Source organism: Lagenorhynchus albirostris, chromosome 7 (assembly GCF_949774975.1).
Source record: "Lagenorhynchus albirostris chromosome 7, mLagAlb1.1, whole genome shotgun sequence".
Lineage (NCBI taxonomy): Eukaryota > Metazoa > Chordata > Mammalia > Artiodactyla > Delphinidae > Lagenorhynchus > Lagenorhynchus albirostris.
Window position 1 is genome coordinate 57,702,417 of NC_083101.1, and position 13,093 is coordinate 57,715,509.

Below are 13,093 nucleotides of genomic sequence, written 5' to 3' on the forward strand. Positions count from 1 at the left end.
TATTTTTTTAAAAAAATTATATACTTAGGGGCTTCCCTGGTGGCACAGTGGTTGAGAGTCCGCCTGCCGATGCAGGGGACATGGGTTCGTGCCCCAGTCCGGGAAGATCCCACATCCCGCGGAGCGGCTGGGCCCGTTAGCCATGGCCGCTGAGCCTGCATGTCCGGAGCCTGTGCTCTGCAATGGGAGAGGCCACAACAGTGAGAGACCCGCGTACCTCAAAAAAAAAAAAAAAAAAGATATACTTAGAAATTAAGCATATAAACCAGAATAATCTTTTAAAAGCAAGATTTTGTCTTGTCATATCCTGTTTCCCACTCCCCTTAGGGTAAAGCCTAAACTCCTTATTATGGCCACAGGTACTCTAGTCTCTGCCTGTTTCTCCTGCCTCACCTCCCACCACGTATTTTTCCCTTTCTCTTTTGGGTCCAGTCATATTGGTCTTTGTCAGTTCCCCCAAAGGACCTGTGTAGTAATTTATCCCTCTCCCTGCAAAGCTATTCTGTTTCTCTCCCTTTAGCTTTTAACACTGTGACTCATACTTTGATCTCAGCTCAAACATCTCTTACTCAGGGACACCTCTCCCAGCCTTCCAGATGAGATCAGAAGCTGCCATATTCTCCCTTTGTATCACAGAATTTAGTTGTATGGTTGTGTGATATTTGACTCGTGTCTGTCTCCTGCACTACAGAGTAAACCCTTTGTTCACTATTGTTCCAGGGGTACCAACTTAGCACCAGCCTCAATAAGCACTGGCGGAATGGATGGATGCTTCTATAATTCCATGCAAACTAGGATTGCTTAGTAGAGCAGTAGAGTAGAAGCAATCTAAAGAAGTTAAAGCCTTATTCTCACTATTCTTTGGTCATGGTACAAATTCAACAGTAAGTTGGTGAGACTATCCCAGGTTTTTAGAAGTTCTTAATTATAGTAATTACCTCATTCATTTCTAACAAGTTCTTCTAACTTTGCATGGCCAAATAGCACTCTTGATACTCTCCTCCTGTCTCCCATTAAATAATAGATTCCTCTCCCAGCAATCCCTCTTAATGTCTCAAATCCTTGAGGTCAACCTTAGCTCCATTCCTTCTTTCTTCAACCAGATCCAGTCTATCAGCAAGGCATATTGGCTCGGTCTTAAAAATACATCTGGAATCTGACTATTCTCACCTCCTTTGCTCACATCCTCTTTCCAGCCATAAATATTTTTCACCTGTACAACTTCAGTAAGCTTCTTACTGGTGTCCCTGTTTCCAATCCTGGCTCCCTTAGTCTGGTCATCAAGGAATGGCCAAAGTAATTTTTCATAAAACATATATTAGACCATATCATCCCTTACTCAAACTTTCCTTTGCTTTCTTGGCTTGATTTTACCCTTAATGTAAAATACTATTCTTTACCATTGCTTCTTGCCTACAACTTCACTCTCATCTCTTACTACTCCCCTCTCCTCTCTTGATAGTATCCAGCCACATAATGGCCTCCTTGTAATTTTCCACCATACAGTACTCAGTCTCACTTGAGGACGTTCATGTTTGCTGTGCCCTTTGCCTGGAATTCTGTTCCCTATCTCGTAACATGTGTGTCTCCTTCTCAACTTTCCGGTCACAGCTCAAAGACCATGCCCTTAAAAGGCCTTGTCTGGCCACCTGATCTGAAAGCGTCCCCTCCACCCCCACCATCATTCTCTATCTTATTATAGCCAGCTCTGTTTTTCTGATAGCATCTATCACCATCTAAAATTATTTTACCAATTTACGATCTACTTATTTTTTTATTGTCTTTTGCACTGACATATAATGTTCAAGAGAGAAGAACTCTTAGTTGCCTTGTTTCCTGTTTTATCTTTCCTCCTGAAAATGCCTGTCACATGGTATTTATTCAAAATACAGTTGCTGAATGAATGAATGAATGGAGATTCACTTCAGAAGAGACTGGTGCTGGGCAAGGAGTAAAAAACAACAAAAATGTTTCTTGAAAACCATGTAGAATCACTTTGGTCCTGTGATTGTTTTTAAGCTGTCCCTTCTCCAGGCCTCTGTATTATACAGAGTTTCGCCCACAGCTTTACCTTGGAGCATAATCAGTCAAGTGACTTTTTTTTTTTTTTAAGTCAAGTGACTATTTTTGAGGAGTAAAATTTCACAGTAGGTTGCATAATTTGCATGATTACAACCTTTAGTATTTGACTTTTTTCCAAGAGAGCATTTTGTTAAAATAAGTAACTAGACGTTGGCTTTCCTGGTACTGGTCGATCAGCTGATTACCTAGAGTTCATTGCTTTTTTTTCCCTGAGTTTCATTTCCAATAATTTCAGCCTAAAATTCACATTTTTTGCTATTTTATGGAAGGACACAAGAAACTCTCATATTCATCAAGCATTGGATTCCTAGACACTGACAGGTTACTGGGATAGCAGTAACTGTGGTTTCCATCGGGACCATCTTTTGACCTTTATGCCTGCTGGTGTTGGTTTGACCACTAGGTGGCACACATTAGATGGTAAGACAAAATGCTGGCTGATGGACTTTTGCTCTGAACTGTGGAGAAGTCATGGGAAAATCATGAAACCAGTGTATAAAAGTCAAGGACTAGTGAAGTGTAAGTAATTATTTTAAAAGACATATAAGAAAAGTGAATCACCAAAATGTAATATGCAATGACCACTTGCATTTCCTCAGAATAATCAATGCAAAATTTAAAAACCATTACATATATGGTAATTGAGCAATAGAAGTAGAGATTATTAGTTGCTTATTATGCTCTGGATTTTGGCTATGTTAACATTTTTAGTGAATAGCTTGTTACATTATCATAGGCTTCTTCGTTATTGAGATGGAAAAATCTAGGTAAATGAGAGTTTCATTTAGTTGAATTAAGATAAAATAAAGGCTCCCCTGGTGGCACAGTTGGGAATCCATCTGCCAGCGTAGGGGACACGGGTTTGAGCTCTGGTCTGGGAAGATCCCACATGCCGTGCAGTAACTAAGCCCGTGTACCACAACTACTGAGCCTGAGCTCTAGAGCCTGTGAGCCACAACTACTGAGCCCGCATGCCTAGAGCCCATACTCTGCTACAAGAGAAGCCACCACAATGAGAAGCCCACGCATTGCAAGGAAGAGTAGCCCCTGCTTATCGCAACTAGAGAAAGCCAGCATGCAGCAACGAAGACCCAATGCAGCCAAAAATAAATAAATAAAATAAATTAATTTAAAAAACCCCAAAGTTTAAAAAAAAAAGATAAAATGAGAATTACTTTATCAAAGTAGCAAAATATATATGGTAATATATCAAATAGTACATGACAGCTTATAATAAACATCAACCATCTTTCTTCCTGTTTCCAGCCAGATTCCACAGGGAAAACTTTTAAAAATCTTTATAAAGCCATTATTTAAACAGCAAAAATATGAAATTGTTTTGACTTGAAAATAGATATGATCTTTCTAGGAAGATTAATATTCAATGATAATTTGATGTTGGTATGATTCTATACACTTGTTTCAAACTACAATGGGTACTTTGGAATGAAATCATAGACATCCATTAAAAGTTCTCTTTAAATTGTGTACAAGATGCTTAAGCTTTTGGAAGTCCTTTCTTTTTTTTTTTTTTTTTTTTTTTTTTTTTTGCGGTAGGCGGGCCTCTCACTGTTGTGGCCTCTCCCGTTGCGGAGCACAGGCTCCGGACGTGCAGGCTCAGCGGCCATGGCTCACGGGCCCAGCTGCTCCGCGGCAAGTGGGATCCTCCTGGACCGTGGCACGAACCCGCGTCCCCTGCATCGGCAGGCGGACTCTCAACCACTGCGCCACCAGGGAAGCCCGGAAGTCCTTTCTTATAAGTAATTCTCCCGGTGAAGAAGGGATCGGAAAGAGGGAGAAAGAAGGAGAATGAGTGACAGCAAAGTCAGAGAATAGCAAATGATGGAGAAATGGACAGAGAAGACCATGGTGTTTGTCTTCAGACTTTACCGTCTAGGACCTCTGGTTGGTCTATTCCTTATTGAGAGACACTTAAGGCCACCAAAACCTGAGGGGGAAAAAGCCCACAAAACTATCAAATTCTACAACTCAATCCCCTGCTCTGAGAACAAGTTCATCCAAAGTGCTTCTAATGATTATCTAGCTTACCAATGAGATCATGGTATAGGTAGGCATTGCATGGCCTGGGTAACCTGAATGTCTGCCTTTCTTACTAGTTATAGTTGCCACTGTGAACCATTTCTCAGGCCTTCAGTTTTCTCCATTCACCACTTGTGGGCCAGATTATCCTGGATGGATAATCTGGATAGAGTCAATTATGGAAGTAGTTGGAGACAGACATCCAAACCAATAAATAAGTGAAATGACTAAGAAGTCATTCTGGTGCACAGCCTGATGCTCTCCAGATAAAATGACAAAGACATAGTCCAGATGTAAGAGAAGGCATCCCTTGAAGGAATGACTTTTGAGCTGGACCCTGAAGAATGACGCCTAAAGTGTCTGTAAGGATCAGATTGTTCTAAGTAAGGAAATGGCTTACTAGAAATGTCAGAGGTGAGAGAGTCTGCCCCTGCATGAGGTTTTCAAGGAACCGACAGCAACCGGGAAGGCTGGTACGAAGGAGACTTGGAGACTGAGGCAAGAGCCACATTATCCTCGCCTTTCAATAAGACAGGTTGAGAACACTTCAATGTCTTTATGACCAATAAGAATGGAAATCCATTACAGTACTTTAAGTGGGGGAATGACAGAGCCGTATTTATATTTTGGGAAGATCATTTTAGCCTCAGGGTGCGGAATGACTTGGTCAGGATATAGTGTTTGATTGTATTGAGGGTGAGGGAAAGGGGAGAAGCAACAATGGTTTGCCTCCTTGTCAAGTCAATAAAGTTATGAACAATTAAATTGCCTTCCTCAGCTTGGGAAGGGACTGAGGGTACATCCCCCAGGGAAGAGCTGATCAGTTAAAAGGCTTTTTTGTTTCCATCTCTTTCTTTCTACCCTCAAATAAATCATCATACTCTTGACTCTTAAATTATCCTTCTTGTCTGGAAATGCTCTGCCTTGGATCAAAATGTCTAAACAAACTCTCCATTCCAGAGGAGCACTATTGCCTATGGTAATTAAGGCAGCATGTTTCACTTGGTGGGATTCTCAAAGCCTGGCTGTTAATTAGGCCTCGGGTAGCACCCTCATCCCCATCCCTAGGCCGACCTCCTTTTTCTTTTCTTGGAAGTTCAAGGCAAGTTCCTAGCAAGTGGAGCCTAATTTAACCTCCCAGGATTGCTGGGAGGCAAGTCAGCCTGGGCCTGTCTGCATCCGTGTTTTCCAGCTGAGGACACCAAAGCACAGGTTGGTCAAGCAATGCTTGGTCTGTCACCCAGCAAGGTAGCCACAGAACTTGGAAAAGCGCCAAGGAACATATGTCTTAGTCTTTGTTTAATAAGAGCAGTGATTTTCACACTGCGGGGCCCCAAATTCAGCACAGGGGTCTGAGAGGTACACAAGGGGCCAAGGGGAAAGCTGAGTGGGGGACTCAGGGCTTCCTCTTCCCCCAAATTTCCTTTTCATATTCTGCCTGTTATGAGAATTATACATGTTTTCCTCAAATACCCTCATTTTACTGATCAAAGCTAAAACCCAGAGTGGTTACTTTAGAGATTTCCCAAGGTTAATCCATTTTGAATTATAGCAGAGCAAGCATTAGAACCAGGTTCTCTTAATTGCTTGTCTAGTTCTGTTTTCTCTGTGTATTGTGCTTGAGACTGTGTTAGAAGTATCCTGACCCTGTTGTCTTACCCAAGGATTGACTAACTGTAGGAATTTCATGCTGGGTTGGGCAGAGGGGCAAATCCTAACTTGTGAGAAAGCATGCGGCAGTGTGGGTGGGGATGTCAGAAAGAAGAAGAGGGAGGATGTGAAAGGCATCCTTCAACTCATGCTCAACACACAGTTAGTACCTTAGCATCTCTATGAGTCAGGGCTCTCCAGAGAAACAGAAACAATAGGAGATGGATAGATAGATAATAAGAAATTGGCTCATGTGGTTATGAGGCTTTCAGGTCCAATCTGCAGGTGGGCCAGCAGGCTGGAGACCCAGGGAGAGAGCCAATGTGCAAGTTCAAGGGCCACCAGGCAGGAAAAGTCAATGTTGCAGGTGAAGTCTGATGGCAGTCTGTTGGTGAATTCTCTCTTACTTGGGGGGTGGGGAGGGTGAGGGGTGGTCTTTTTTCTCTTCAGGCCTTCAACTGATTGGATGAGGCCCACCCACATTATGGAGGACAGTATGCGTTACTTTACCAATTAAAATGTTAATCTCATCCCAAAATGCCCTCACAGAACACCCAGAACAATGTTTGACCCAAATCTGAGCACCCCATGGCCCAGTCGAGTTGACACATAAGATGAACCATTGCAACGTCCTTCAGCACACGCACAGATGGTACCTTGAGCGTCCTTCAACTTGCACCTAACACACAGGAAACATCTTGAGTATCCTTCAACCCATGCTTAACACAGTATCTTGAGCATTCTTCAATTTGGGCACAACACACAGATAGCATCTTGAATTTGCTTCCCACGTCGGATTGACCAGGAATGTAAGTCACTCATTTGCATCCAAATTTAAAAAAATATATGTATTAAAAAAGTGAGATAGAATTGAATTTGCCTTCACTGATTGATATTGTTGTTTAATTGCTCATTAGGACCCAAGCCACCTGAGGGCAGGGACCATGTCTTCTTATCATATACACACTGTACATGCATGAATAAGTACAGTGACTTGACCTGGCTTGACCATCAGGTTCTTTGCCAAGAGAGGTGCTACTCCTGAGATTTCAGAGTCATTGGCCTCCCTAACGTGTTTCACTCACTTGGAACTTGCTGAAAAATCATCCTTTGGGCTTTAAATTATCATGCTTGATTTCATCCCAAAGGTGAGGTTTTTTTGGTTGAATGTTGAGAGGAACATCTCTGTTCAGCTGTTTCTGACACTTGGGAAGCTGAAGAAGTAGAAGAAGAAGAAGGAGGAGGGGGAGGGGGAGGAGGAGGAGGAGGAGGAGGAGGAGGAGGAGCCGACCCTCAGCTTTATGCTGCAAAAATCATTTAAGATTATTTTTGCACATGAATAACTCCAACATAGAGTATATTTAAAATTTGAAACTTTCCATGCATCTGCATCTCACAGGGGAGGAAGTGGGATCATTTTGGAAAACTTTTTTTAACAATTGCATATCCATAGCAGTTTCAAGTGACCAAAAATTTACTTTGTATACATATGCAGAGCCTAGATTTAAGGAACAGTTTCCATGGTTCTATGTTTGGTAAATACATAACAGCTCTATTTAATACTTAGTTATGGCTTTTTGTATATTTGATTATAAATTTGTTTGAGGTTAGGGATACTATATCACATGTCGAAAAGAAGGAATTGAAGGGTTTTGTTTTACTATTTTTACTTCTTTCTAAACCCGTGTTCTTTATTTCTCACACTCAAGGGAAGTTAAGCTTTACTTTTACCCATTAAACCTCAGCTCTGAGACCTCTTTGTTACTGGTTCCTTGTTCTTCTAGGGCCCATCGTTCTTGGGTTGCATATATCATACTGTCTGCCTCCAACACTGGATTGTAAGCTTCCTTTCTAGGTCAGAGATTGTGTTTCATTTGCCTTTCCGTGATGTCCTAACTGTGGGTCTGGTGTAATTGGGTGCTCACTGTATAACTGGATGATAGAAGGCAGGTAATCATACAAGCTGGTAGGAGGACCTCTGATATGGAAGAGCTCTAGACCTCTAGTCTGGTCTTCTGCCTCCACACTGATTCTACTTGTCATTGGAAACAATGTAAGTGTGCCTCAAGGCTTTTCTTTTTTTAAAACAACCTGTCCACTTCTGCACTCATTTTATAAGTACAGACTACTCCCATGAGCCTTACCGCCACTCTATTAAGAATCTTCCTTTCTCATGGTACACACATCTTTGTTACACTTGACCTTTTTAGTTTACATTATGAAAAATAATAAAGCCATTAAAGTTTTCCAAATATATAATATTGAATATGCTTTAAAAACTATTCTCCCCCCATCTCTGCTACTCCAAGAAGCTGATATGTCCCCCAAGGTTGGGACAGTTTATATCTTTCAGTCACCTGTGTCCCCCTACTCCAGCCCATGAGAACGAAGGCTTTTAACATCATCAGAAATAGTGACTACACAGGAAGCTTGCTTTTTGAGTTCTGTTATCATGTTTAATTATCCTTGCAGTAAGGAAGCTCTGATTTAAATCCCTGTGGTTGCATATCCTCTAATACTGCGTTCTGAGAACAGCTGTTCACTGTCCCTTGTCCTAACCCTCCATGTAGAGAAAGAAAGTTAACAAGTTTGCTGATTGGCCTTCTTTCTTTCTAGATTAAAAGACCCCTAACCCCTTAAGCTTTGTGCCTGTGGGACTGATTCATAGACTCTTTAATTAATTTTAGTTGATACTGTATATGTTTTTCAGTCTTTCTCCATTTTTATGCCCTTTTCTTTAAACACTTCCCGAAACATCTCATCAAACTAAGTGTCATGGAGAAACAGCTTCTTAGCTGTTTCCCCTTTGGAGGGGAAAAGTAGAACTCCAGGGATGGAATGACTGCTTAGAGCCTCATAAGTATTGGTGAAAGTGGATAGTGTCAAGGAACTCACAGCTCAGTGGAGGGAACCCTTGGAATCAAGAGGAAGGGATCTGAATCTACCACCTACCCACTGTGTCACTCAGCTGTCATTTGGGAAGTGGAAATAATGAGACTGCATATTCTGACTCTTTCTTAGTGATGTTATCAAGTTCATAAGAGACCATAAGAGGTAATGGGAAATTATAAAGCTCTTACAGAGGGTTGTCAGAACCTAAGGGAAAGAGTAAAATGCCTTCAGAATGTTAAGAGAAAGTTGAAATTACAGTGAAGGAGAATTTAAGTAAAGCAAATGAGATTGGTGATTTGTTGCAGTAAATCAGTGGTAGAGATTATCTGAGTATATCAAACCCAGTCAAAATGATCAGGTGGAAAATTAGAAAAAGCATATTACTAATTTCCCGTGTCTACTGTGTGGTTAAATTAATGTATTATTTAAAATTTTTCATATGCAAAAAGAGATAGTGGTAATCTTTTTCTTCCTCTTTCATAAAGGGAGTCTTCATGCTCAGAAATATTAAATAATTTGCCCAAGGCAGTACAGCCATTGGAGGCAGAGCCTGGACAAGGACCCTCTGCCTCCTTAACTTCTCAGTTCTATTTTTGTTTCCTTCAAGAATTTGATGTGGAATGAACATGAATCTATAAACACAGCTGAGACTGTAACCTGATGCTTTTTAATTATGTGATTAAAGGTGTAACACAATCAAGTATAAACTAAAGCTTTTATAGTGGAACAGCTGAAGCTAATTAATGGAAAGCTGAAGTAGCAATTGTACTATAAAAAGACAATACAAAGAGATGGAATTGATGGAATGTAGTAAAAGAAATCTCAAAGAGAAATAAAAACCCAAAACAAACCACATAGTGTTTATCTGTTTATTCTTGGAAGGGTACATAGTCCCTGGAGAGCAAAAGAAGTAAATAATGCCATAGAACCAAGAAGAAAATTTCTTCACACCACCTCCTTTAACTTGATTTGTACACCAAATGACCTTTGCCTTAATAAAATTAATAAAAACAGCTCTCTCTTTATATAGCAATACTTGGGCAGACTGGTTTATATATCAGGCTCTTGGATATTGAATTATTATGTGTCAGTCCCTCAGAGCCAAACCAATATCCTTTGAATTTGCAAAGTCAAGGACTAACTGTAAACCATGGCAGTCTCAGCCAGATTCTAATATCTCTTGGACTGGTGGCCAGCCCTCCATCTGTGACATCTGTCTTCTTTCTGATTGCGGTTACCACAGTACTATTACTTTTGTCTCTAGTGTACTTTTGCTAAAATTACAGAATTTTAGATTTTAACCCTATTACTCCCATTCTAGTGACCCTAACAGGTTAAGGGACTGTCATCCAAATAGTGACAGAAATTAACCCAGGTCTCTTTAGTTCCATTTGAGCTTCCTCTTCTTTATCCCAATGTATGTTTCTTATGATCTGCCTTTCTTTGTGTGTTTTTTTTTTTGAGAATTCCTTTATAGCAAGGACTTTGTCTCCATCATCTTTGCCTTTATTTTTTAGTCTTTAAATTATGGGTAATAATACTTACCTCCTAGGGATGTCATGAGAATGAAATGAGACAGAAATAAAACACAGGGCACCTTGCTTAGGATGGAGTAGATGCTAAATGAACACTGATTCCCATTCAGTCCTTTACTCAAGGTATATTCTACAGACATTTCTTCAATGAACTTCAGTTCCATTATTTTTCTCCACTATACCAGAAGCCAGTGGTTCTCAGCATTGACTGTAATTGGAATCATCCGGGGAATTTTAAAAGCTATTGATGCTGGGGTGGGCCTCATTCCCAGAAGTTCTGATTTAATTTCTCTGGGGGCAGAGAAAGTGCTTGGGTACTTAAAAATCTCTCCAGGTGATTCGAATGTGCAGCCAAAGGCTGAGAAACAGCCCCCTCCCCAAAGAATTGTAAGGGCTGTGGTTTTGTGTTCTTCATCTTTGCAACCCCAGGACCAAGTGGAGCATCTCAGTGTGGGCACTCAGATTTGGATTACTTGGAGGGACACAAATGGCCATAACACTCACTTCCCCCTCCCCCTTCCCTCCCTCCCTCCCTCCCTTCTTTCCTTAGTTCATTCGAATAATTCCATATTATTCCAGCTTGTTCTTCCCTCTGATTTAATCAAAGCTGTATTATACTTTACCAAATCATTCTTTCTGGAATGGTACATTCCTGGAATACATCATTCTTTTCCTTTTAGTGTTTGTTTTTTTGTTTGTTTCTAATCTCAGGCTTTCAGGAAATTAGAGTTAGTATTTATCGATTGAAATTAATGAACCCATGTATTCATTCATGGTGGCAATAAGCATTTATTGAGCCCCTACTATATGTTGTGCTGGGCAAATGAAGTACAAAGATGAATAAGACAAAAGCTGTTTTCAAAGAATAGCAAGTCTATTGGTAAAATGAAAATATTAACAAATAATTGTACTATCGCTTGATGAGGGCTTTGAGAGAGGTATGGCCCTCTCAACTGCCCATCAACAGCTGCTAGTTTTCCCATGTCTCTTTGGTTTAGTTTTGCTCCAGTTTGTGTGTGTGTGTGTGTGTGTGTGTGTGTGTATACACATATGGGGTGTGTGTGTATATTGTATGTGTACATATACACACACACACACATACATATATATATATATATAGTACTTCACTCTGAATCTGGATAGAGTCATTTATGGAAGTAGTTGGAGACAGACATCCAAACCAATAAATAAGTGAAATGACTAAGAAGTCATTCTGGTGCACAGCCTGATGCTCTCCAGATAAAACCCTAGAAAACTATCTGTCTTTGTCCCTATCAGAGGAGCATTTTACCATGACATTTTGATAGCATTGATTATTTATAGCAAAGATTTATTTCTATTCTCAGTCCTTTTCCATTAGCACATGAAGTATTTTTAAATTATGCAGAGTTTCAGAATTCTCTTTTCTAATCAGGGGGAAAATTCTTGGCAATTGGGAGATTAAACTTCTTTCCTTATCTTTTGACTGAATTATACCATCCACCTGCTCTGCTGGAGGCCCCTTGGGATACTTTCATTTTAGATGACAAGACTGGAGGATGGGCTCCATTTGGCCAATGAAAATAAAATATTATACTCTGGGTCGGGGGAAATGATAGAAAAAATATTATTCTAAGCATTTTTTAGACCTCATCCATTCAGTGGGTAATTGGCCAGTATGACTCATTTTAAGCTCAAAGCTAAGTTAAAGGTACTTATTATATGAGATTGGTTTGTCAATCATCTTGCAAGCCTCTTTCAGCATGGATCAAAAGAGAAATGATTTTTTTGAAGGGGTCAGAAGGATAGGAAGAATGAGTTGTGGTTAGATAAAGGCATCCCAGAGGAGAGCTGAACATAGGGCCCTGGAAATATACGTATGTCTGTCTACATAGAAGTTATGGTGGGGCGAGGAGGGTAATACTGAGAGATAGATCAGGAAAATGAGCCTTCTCTGCATCATTTCTAGTTCTTCTGGGGCAGGATTTCTCAGCCTCTGTACTTTGGGCTGGATAATTCTGTGTTGTGCAGAGCTGACCTGTGTGCATCATAGGATATTTAGCAACATCCTTGGCCTGTACCCACTGGATGCTAATAGCACCTCCTCCCTTGCTGTGACAACCTAAAATATCTTAAGACATTGCCTGGTTGAGAACCGTTGGTCTAAGGCAAGCCCTGGGTGATTGAAGGCAACCGATTTTTTAAATCCTTCAAAAAAAAAAATCTGTAATGGAGTCTCAAGCTATAGGCTACTAAATAGTAAAGTCAGTAATGGGAGGAACCCTGTATATATTATCCACTGTTAACTAAGTGGACAGTTAAGACTAAATTGTGAAGGAACACCATCAGCAAATGAATTAGGTATGGGAAGATTAGAGATGAAAATAATCTTGTTTATGGAGGAACTACCAATTTTCTTAGGACTTAGGAGGTAGGAGCACGGATTCTAAGCTCAGTTATTCTGTGTTTGATTTCGTTTGTCTATTTTTAATTTATACACACATACATATACTAAAAAAATGTATTTGTTTACTACCTGAGTACCTGGTACTATATGTCCTTGGGAAGCATTAGTGTGGAAAACAACCCCTTCCTAGCTGTGTAACCTTGGACAAATTATTGGGAGCCTCAGATTTCTCATGTGTAAGAAGAGAATAATAGTATGTGCCTATTCCACTACTAAGTAAATAACAAAATGTAATGCATGTGAGGTGCTTAGTATAATGCCTACACAGAGTAACAAAAACGACAATAATTACTGTGAAACTGATGATGATAATCATTTACTAATAATTGTAAAACTCACCAACTTAACCTTTCAGAAGAGGAAACAGAGTTGAAGAACGTGCACGGAACTTCAATGCCTAGAGCTCAGAGACAGAATTGGGGCCACTTGCCTCTCTACACTCCTTTTC